At 37.7% G+C, this 9,769-nt stretch overlaps 1 pseudogene; it reads left to right on the plus strand.

Annotated features, from left to right (window-relative positions):
• The first annotated feature begins 1,097 nt into the window (after window positions 1-1,097).
• On the plus strand, window positions 1,098-6,664 carry LOC114630091 (annotated as a pseudogene).
• The last annotated feature ends 3,105 nt before the right edge of the window (window positions 6,665-9,769 follow it).

The following is a 9,769-nucleotide window of genomic DNA, read 5'->3' on the forward strand; positions in this document are numbered from 1 at the left end:
ATCAACTTAATTTCCTTCTTCAATGTTAGGAATTAGAAATCTGTAGCTGTGCATACAAACAGTGATTTTTCTGTAGTGTTCTTCCCACAGTAACATTAGTAACTACTGAAAATTAACTCATGTTACTTAGAGTGTAATACTTTCAAATGTGTCAGAGTTTAGTTTGGATTTAGTACATTGTGCTCCAATTCACAAAGCTGGAGAGTGAGAAAAAGTGAATTCTATAATTTTTTTTTTTACTATGCTTCAATTCCAAACAATATCTTATATGTTTTGAAACATAATTTAGTATTCAAGCTTTAGAATACAATTCTGAGGGCTAGAGAGATGGCTCACTGATTAAGAGCACTAACTGTTCTTCCAGTGGTCATGAAGTCAATACTCAGCAACCACATGGTGACTCACAATCATCTGTAATTGGCTTTAATGCTTTCCTCTAGTATGTCAGAAAATAGTGACAGTATACACACATACATAAAATAAATCTTTAAAAAAAGAAATGGGATTCTGAGTTATGGATTTTGTTAAATAGATGTTAATGATATTTTAGGGTACTAAAACATATGAAAGTTGTATGAAATATCTTTAAGTATTATTTGATTCTTAAAATACTTGACCTGATTAAGATAGTTGATACTTAAATTTTTTAAATAATAAAAAAATTTAAGGAATATGTGTTATGGATTTGATATATGGTTCAAGTCATGGGGTTTTTGTTTCTGTGGAATCAGAAGTATAAGACTGTTGGATAGTATGGAGTCTTACTCTCTAGGACTGCAATCTAGCTCATGGTGACATTCAGAGCTAAACCAAGCTCTTTATGGATTTTCATAAATATAAAAATTATATCAGAGTGACCCACATTTATGAATTTTTATATTATTTTCAACTTCAATGATGTCTAATTTCCCAGGCTTATTTCAGGAAAGGCAGAATTTAGACAGAAATTTATCATGTCTTGTAGTACAATGTTTACTGCAATTGAACAGAAAATTTCATGTTTTGTACATTCTCTTTAATCATCCTTGTGGCTTCCTTAAGAATACCATCAAGAAGATATGAGATTTTTTTGGGTATTGCTTTTGGCTACCAATGAGATCAACTAAAATCCTCATCTTTTACCAAACATGTCTTTGATATTTCCAACATTGTGGGCATATACATTGTGTGAAGATACATTGGGATTTCTGGATAATAAATATTCACCCAAAAAATTTTGACGTTTGTTAACTATGTCTGTAGAAGAGTGTTTAGTTATGATATAAGCTTACAGGACCATCATGGATGACAACCTTAAAACTGGCAGTTAATAATAGGAAACCAAAGGTGAGAATGTGTAACAATGGATGAGTTAACAACTTCTTTATTCCATTCACATGTTTCTAGGGAGAAAACTTGGGCAGCATGCATTTGTGAGCATGCTGTTATATATATATATTAAAGGATTAGATACTAAAATCATAGATGTACTGGGGGAAGATGTAAAACTGTTTCCTAGAATATTCAGACGTTTCAAGAATATTATGGAATCTAATAGGAATGATACAAAATATTTATAAGGGAATCTTACTATCCTTAATAGGAATTCTGAAGGTATTATAAAAATAACATTACTCATATATAAGACCAAACTTCCTAATAATCATATTTCTCTTGTGGATGTTTCATTCTCTTCTCCACATCCTTTCGGTTTTTTTTGTTTTTTGGACCATTTAATCCAAACTTGAGTGACCATGATCAATTTCCTCATGTCTGTCAGATAGCCACCAAGGACACATGTTTGTCCCATGCCATGGTCTCCTTGGTGCTTCATTTCAAATAGACGTGGATAGGAGTAGTCATTGCAAGTGATGACCAGGGTATACAGTTTCTCCCAGACTTGAGAGAAGAAATGCAAAGACATGGGATCTGTTTAGCCTTTGTGAATGTTGTAGGAGGAGCTAAGGTGGGAGGAGTAAGGAGAGGAAGAGGAGGAGTAAGGAGAGGAAGAGAAAAAAGGAAGAGGAGGAGCTAGAGAGGGCAGAGACATAGGAGGATGGAGAACCACACAGGTATGGAGAGCACTCGTGGGGAACAACTTATAAACTTATAATTAGGTTAGCTAATTGGGATACAACTCTCTTTGTATGAGCATCTTGTTATTAATCATTATCAAACATATAAAGCCTTTGATTAATCTATAAGAATTAGAGTCTCATTCTCTTACTGGGCCCGCATGGATGGCAGAATGGTCTCGGCAATGACTTGCCTTGTGGAGACAGTGTGGAAGATTGGCAGAGCCATCTCTCACGCTGGCATCTAGTGGGTGGCAGGGCTGGTGTTTCTGCTTCTAGCTGCAGGGCTGGTTCTAGCTGCAGTGTGCACATGGCCTCAGGCCGAGAAACATGGTGGCTGGGCTAGGCAGAGCCACTGCAGCTTAGAGAGTTGGCTTGGCCAGAGACCAGTTTTAAATAATTACCACAACAAATGTGATACCAGAAATTATGCAGATATACACGGCAAGGGCTATGATATATGATAAACAAATTATGACATTATCAGCTAAGCTTGTTGTCATTTATGGCCAAATGAACTCTACTCTAGAAGTCAGCTTTAGAAGATGGGAAGACTTAGAAATATGGAATATCTGGATCACAACTTCACAATGGGATGTCATCACAAATAAAAGATTTCAGCCTTGATTTCTTCCATAGGACTATCACTTTTGCACACCACCACAGTGAGATTTCTAAATTTGGGAATTTTATGCAAACAATGGACACCTCCATATACCCAATAGACCTTTTTAAAACTAAACTGGGGTGAAATTATTTTAATTGTTCAACCTCTAAAAACAACAATAGCAAAACTGATCATTTTATATTTAACAACACATGAGAATGGTTAGCAGAACAGAGATTTCACACGGACCTGAGTGAAGAAGGTTACAGTTTGTATAATGCTGCGTATGCTGTGGCCCATACTTACCATGAACTTATTTTCCAACAAGTAGAGTCTCAGGAAAAAACAAAAATCAGAGGATTATTCTTTGACTGTCAGAAGGTAAAGTTTCTTACATTTCATTATGCTTAGATTTATTAATGTGATATTTTAAATGGTCCCTGAAAAACTCACATTCATTTGTAAGAGGTTATTCTCTCAATAAAAATATTTCTATACAACAAAACTCCCTAATGAATATTTCACAAGGATAACATTTAACAGGAGAGAATAATTTTTACATGAATATCAGTGACTTTTGTGAAAATCTGCCTCAACATTTTAACAAATAAGTTCAATATTTAAAATAGAAGCCAAGAGTTTTATCATCAAAACCTTAAATGATGACTAGGCTAGAATAATTTTCTCAAGAATTGATATATGCACTGGGATTAATAGTTATCCATTTAAAGTGATATTTATAGAAACATCAATGATGAAGACTGCACATTTTATTTTGTTTATGTTTATTTCATATATATATGCTTTACGTACATTATTGGTGAACTGCCAATAGTTTTTTCCACAACTTCCAGACATTCAGGCTTCCAGTTTATTCTCACATACATGATTTCACTTTGTTAATAATTTTTGCTACACTTGTGCACGCATGCATGCTAGTGTGCACATGTGCAGGCACGCACACACACATATCATGTTCACTGTTATTTGATAACCATTTGTTCTAGCACTTTTTACCTTGGAACATTAATATGAAGTATATTAATTTTTAATTACCCATGAGATATATTATATTTTACTACATGGACTAACTTTAATACAGCTGTCCTTTCTGGAAGCCATTTAAAAATTAGGGGACATTCTCAATTTCACATTGCCTTAATGGATATGCATATATAATCATGTAACGATGAATTTCATTTAGGTGCTGAAGACCAGAGTATTTAATAACCCTATAGGAGAAACTGGTGAAGATGAATCCTAGAGAAAGTCAGTGTGCTGTATATAACATTTTTGACATTTGGAATTTTGTAAAGTTTTTGGATTAAAAGTGAAAATAGGAAGCTATATTCCTTATTTCCCACAGAGCCAAAAACTTCATATATCTGAACACACAACTTCCTATAAATCAATGTCGTAGGGAACAAAGGCCTCTGGATTACACATGCTTATTCACCCCATACAATGGAAGCACATTTATGAAATACATATATCATAAAATTTTGTGATTTTGTATAAATATCTTAATAGCCTAATGAAGAACAGTATTTATCCATTAACAGAAATATTTCTCCACATTTAAGGCTTTCTTTTAAGCTTAGAAAACTTCTGCAAAAGTCTTATACAACATACTAATATTGTTCATAGTCATAAAACTCTGTTAATGACCATGAATATATATATATATATGTATATGTTTGTGTATATGTACATGATGTATGTGCATATGTGTATATGATGTATATTATATGAATATATATATACACATACATACATACATACATACATACATATATATATATATATATATATCCTCAGGTTCCCACTTCAACTTGTAGTGTGATTCAGAAAAATTCATAAGGAAAAAATGCTTTGATTGTGCTCAGTGCCCAGAAAATGAGATTTCCAATGAGACAGGTAAATGTTGGCAAGCAGGAAAAAAATTTCTCATTTTGAGTATCTTCTCTTTCCAAACTAGACATTTGAAATGGCCTAGATGATAACTGAATTTAGTCCTTTGAATGGTTTCAGCAGACCATGCAAATAACCTGAAATATATTCTACAAACAACTCATTTCTCTAACAATATAATAGTTACTGATTTTATATTTTGCAGAAGAATTTTAGGGAGACAAACATCTGTAACCATTTTTAAACAAAAAATTTAAGCATAGTCTATGCATATGTTCAGTCTTCCTTGATTCTTTGTACAAAGCAACTTGACTACAGGATTGGTCCTCAATCTTTCCATCCTACCCTACCCTACCCTACCCTACCCTACCCTACCCTACCCTACCCTACCCTATCCTAGTTTTGTCCCTGACAAAGACTAGGTGTTCAGGGTAACAGTTGGTATTTAAGGAAACATATTTTAGGAGATTAGGTGACTTAAAGGATGAAGCATTTGATTTCAAAGAATTAGAACAACAGTGAAGATATCAAGAATGCACACAAAGATGTGATAGTTCTCATCAGTAATCACACCCCAGCTAAGGAAACAGAGATGAATGTGAAAGTCCATAGACTTCATACCATCCAGCTTGGAAAGTGTTGTTGGGAAAAAAGAGACCTTACCACCATGAAGGGGACATGGATAGGTCTATGAGCCATACAGCTTCAATAAGGGAAATACTGCTTTATGCAAACAGCATTTTCATAAGGAACTGTATGCTCTGGTGCATATGTGAATATACAAAGGGCACAATCCATAAAGCCAACAAAGTGCATAATGCATTTCATCAGTTGGCATTGAGACCTATGTCTGCAAGGCACACAGATCTGTCGCTGGTAAGTTCATGGTTTGTGGAGATTATACACACTATTATTCATTATGCACTGAAAAAACAAAGTGTTTTTTTTCTTATTTAAAAAATAATTATTTTTTTCTACTTCATTTCCCATATTGTTGGGGTTTTGTCCACCAAAAAGCATAGGTTAATAAAGAGCAACCTTAGGTCAGTGGTCGCTAAAGCAATAAGGAATGGAATAGATAGATGCTCAGCAACAAATTATTTATGGAATTATCCTCTGAATAACACAAACACTAATTATCAAGTACATAATTATGATATCTCATGAGGGTCTATTGTTGTTTGCCATCAGATATGAAGCAATGTGTGAGATGTCCTGATGACAAGTATGCCAATTTAGAGCAAACCCATTGCCTCCAAAGAACGGTGTCATTTCTGGCTTATGAAGATCCACTGAGAATGGCTCTAGGCTGCATGGCTCTGTGCTTGTCTGTCCTCACTGTTCTAGTACGAGTCACTTTTGTGAAGTACAGGAATACTTCTATTGTGAAAGCCAATAACTGCATTCTCGGCGACATCCTGCTCCTCTCTTTCATTCTGTGTTTTCTATGCTCATTGATCTTCATTGAACATCACAACATGGCCACCTGCATCCTGCAGCAGACCACATTTGGAGTATTTTTCACAGTAGCTGTTTCTACTGTGTTGGCCAAAACAGTAACTGTGGTCATGGCTTTCACGCTTACTACACCAGGAATAAAGATGTGAGGGATGCTGGCATCAGGGATTCCTAATTTGATCATTCCCATTTGTACCCTAATCCAACTTGTTCTCTCTGGAACCTGGCTTCTAACATCTCCCTTTATTGACAGAGATACACAGTCTGAGCATGGGAAGACCATCATGGTTTGCAGTAAAGGCTCAGCCATTGCATTCCACTTTTTCCTGGGCTATTTGGGCTCCTTGGCTCTGGCGAGCTTCACTGTGGCTTTCCTGGCCAGGAATCTTCCCGACAGATTCAGTGAAGCCAAGTTCCTAATATTCAGCATGCTAGTGTTCTGCAGTGTCTGGATTACCTTCCTCCCTGTCTACCACAGCACTCAGGGAAGGTCATGGTGGTTGTGGAGGTCTTTTCCATCTTGGCTTCTAGTGCAGGGGTGCTAGGGTGTATCTTTTTCCCAAAGTGTTATGTTATTTTAGTTAGACCAGATTCAAATTCTTTTCAGAAGTACAAAGGTAAACTACTTTATTGAAACTTTAACAGTTTTAAAGTGTTAGATGATACTCAGTATATCTTTTTGCTTTGTCTTAACAAGAGCACTACTAACACATACAAACATTTAAAATAATGTACAAAGTACTTGCAACACAGGACAATACTGCCTAATGTAATACCAACTACTAAGTTTGAGTAGAAAATGGTTTCATTCATGAGTACACAAACCTAAACATATTAAGAACAGAAAATCTCAACTGAGGGTTGGCTACCATCATTTTGACCCATCCCTCCACTTGATGTCTGATGGAAGTGGACTCTACTAGTTCCCTTTCCCTACTTTTGGGCATTTCATCTAAGTCCCCTTCCTTTGAGTTCTGAGAGTCTCTTACTTCCCAGGTCTCCGTTACTTTCTAGAAGGTACCTCCAACTCCCACCCTCAAAGGTGGCATATTTCCATTTATTTTGCTTGCTTTCATGGCTTCTCTCCTGTTTCCATCCCCATACCTGATCATGTTTCCATTTTCTCTTCTCCCTTCCATCTCTCACCCAGATCCCTTCTTCCTTCTGCCTCCCAGGATTGTTTTTTTTTCTCCCTCCTAATTAGGATTGAAGCATCCTTCCTCACTTGGGCCCTTCTGCTTGTTAACAGTCTTGTATCCTAGGTATTCTGTACTTTACTAATATCCTTTAGAGTAGTTGGCTGTGAGAGGCAGCTGGGTACCTGATCAAGCACAGGCTTTAAACCTGGGTGACCCTCAAGGACAGTAGGTGTGTGACCATGCTCCTGAGTCCCTGGCTTTTAACACACAGCTATAGGCCCACACAGCCTCCTGCAGAGAGGTCAGTGGCCATCAGTGACATAGTAACACCACCCCAAGCTTTCCCCCATGTAGATAAGGTCTCCCCAAGTACTCAGGCCAAGCCAATATGAACTGCCAGACCCTGACCCACCCCAAAACTGTATATAGGAATCCTCTCCAGAAGGAATAAAGGTGTGCAAGAATTTGTCATCTGAGAGCTTCTGTCGTAAGAGCTGTAACACTACTACTTGGGAAGAGATTTGTTCTCCTGAAATGCCAGGAGGAGCTTCCCCACACTCCTTGCTGGCTAGTAAGCCTCTTGCTGGTTCAGCCTGACCCACCACAGTGTAGAGGGAAAAGTTATGGATACTGGGTACATAGAATCCTTTTTAGACATAAAATATTCTTTAGGCTTTCTTTACAAAGACATGGAGGCATGAAGCAGGTTGGAAATGTGGACAGACTGGCTAGAATGCAATTTAGCCAGGTGTAACCAAGCTGAGAACCATAGTGACAGGGCAAGGCCGAAGTAACAGGGCAGGACCACATTCTTGGGAAAGATAAGCGTACAGAGAGTTTTCACCTGATCCTGACTCACGTAGGTTGGGTTCCTTTGGAATGTTCCACTATTTTTATGTTATACCACCCTAGCAACCCCCTCACCCCCTTCCCATTCCTTGGTTTGTCTTTTTTCCCTTTAAAACCCCTTTCAAACTGGCAGTCGGGGTCAATTCAGCTCCTGCGTGGGCATGCGAATTGACCGGCAGCTAGTTGTCCCGCCCTAATAAATAACCTCGCAATTGCTCCGGTACATGGTGTCTCGAGCAGATTACTGGGTGGTCGCGACTTTCTGAGACTTGAGAGAGGGTCTCCCCTCTGTGGAGGTCTTCAACAGCACAGAGTGAGGAGTGCAGTGTCTTGGAACAACTGAAGTAGTGACAGTGGAGACAAAGATAGAAGTGGATACAGCTGCAGCAGAAGAGGCAGCAGAGGTGATTCTCCATCCCTGCTGGCACTCTCTCTCTTTTGCCTGAACCTTTGCACTGCAAAGCCAAAGATCTCTGTGGAATGCCTCCAGCACACAGGCACACAATATCCACTCAGTGAGTACATACCATGCATGTCGATTTGGATCTAAGTTACCTCACTCAGGATGATATTTTCTAGTTTCATGCATTTGTCTGCAAATCTCAGGATGTCCTTGATCTTAACAGCTGAATAATATTCCATTTTTTAAATGAACCACATTTTCTGTATCCATTCTTCCATTGTGGGACATCTGGGTTGTTTCCAGCTCCTGGCTATCACAGATAAGGCCACTTATGAACATAGTGTAGCATGTGTCCCTGTGGCATGGTGGGGAATTTTTTGGGTATATGCCACAAGAATGGTAGAGCTGGGTCTTCAGCTCGGGCTCTTTCCCATTTTCTGAGGAACCTCCAGTATGATTTCCAGAGAGTTTTTACCAGTTTGCAATCTCACCAACAATGGAGGAGCGTTCCTCTTTCTCCACATCATCAACTGTCACCTGAAGTTTTAATCTTAGCCATTCTCATTGGTGTAAGGTGAAATCTCAGAGTGGTTTTCATTTGCATTTCCCAGATGACTACAGCCATTCAAGATTCCTCTGTTGTGAATTCTGTTTAGCTCTATACCCCATTTTTTGATTGGGTTGTTTTGTTTTTTGGAGGTTAGCTTCTTGATATATATATATGATATTAGCTCTCTATCAGATATGGGATTAGTGAAGATTATTTCCCAGTCTGTAGTTTGTCAATTTCTTCTATTGACTATGTCTTTTGCCTTATGGAATCTTTTCAGTTTCATGAGGTCCTATTTATTAACTCTTGGTCTTAGAGCCTGAGCCATTGGTGTTCTATTTAGAAAATTTCCACCCCCAAGCTCCACCCTGTGCCAGTGAGTTTGAGGCTCTATCCTACTTTCCCTTCTATTAGATTCACTATATCTAGTTTTATGTTGAGGTCCTTGATCCACTTGGACTTGAGCTTTGCGCAAGGTGGCAAATATGGATCTATTTTCATTTTTCTACATACAGACTGCCAGTTAGACCAGCATCATTTATTGAAGATGCTTTCTTTTTTCCATTGTATATTTTTGGATTCTTTGTCAAAAATAAAGTGTCCATAAGTGTGTGGGTTTATTTCTGGGTCTTCAATTCTATTCCATTGATCAACCTGTCTGTATCTGTACCAACGCCATGCAGTTTTTATCACTATCACTGTGTAGTACAGCTTGAGGTCAGAAATGATGATTATCACAGATGCTCTTTTATTGTAAAGAATTGTTTTCAATATCCTGTTGTTTTTTTCATATGAAAT

The sequence above is a fragment of the Grammomys surdaster genome, unplaced genomic scaffold (assembly GCF_004785775.1).
Source record: "Grammomys surdaster isolate TR1022 unplaced genomic scaffold, NIH_TR_1.0 327, whole genome shotgun sequence".
NCBI lineage: Eukaryota > Metazoa > Chordata > Mammalia > Rodentia > Muridae > Grammomys > Grammomys surdaster.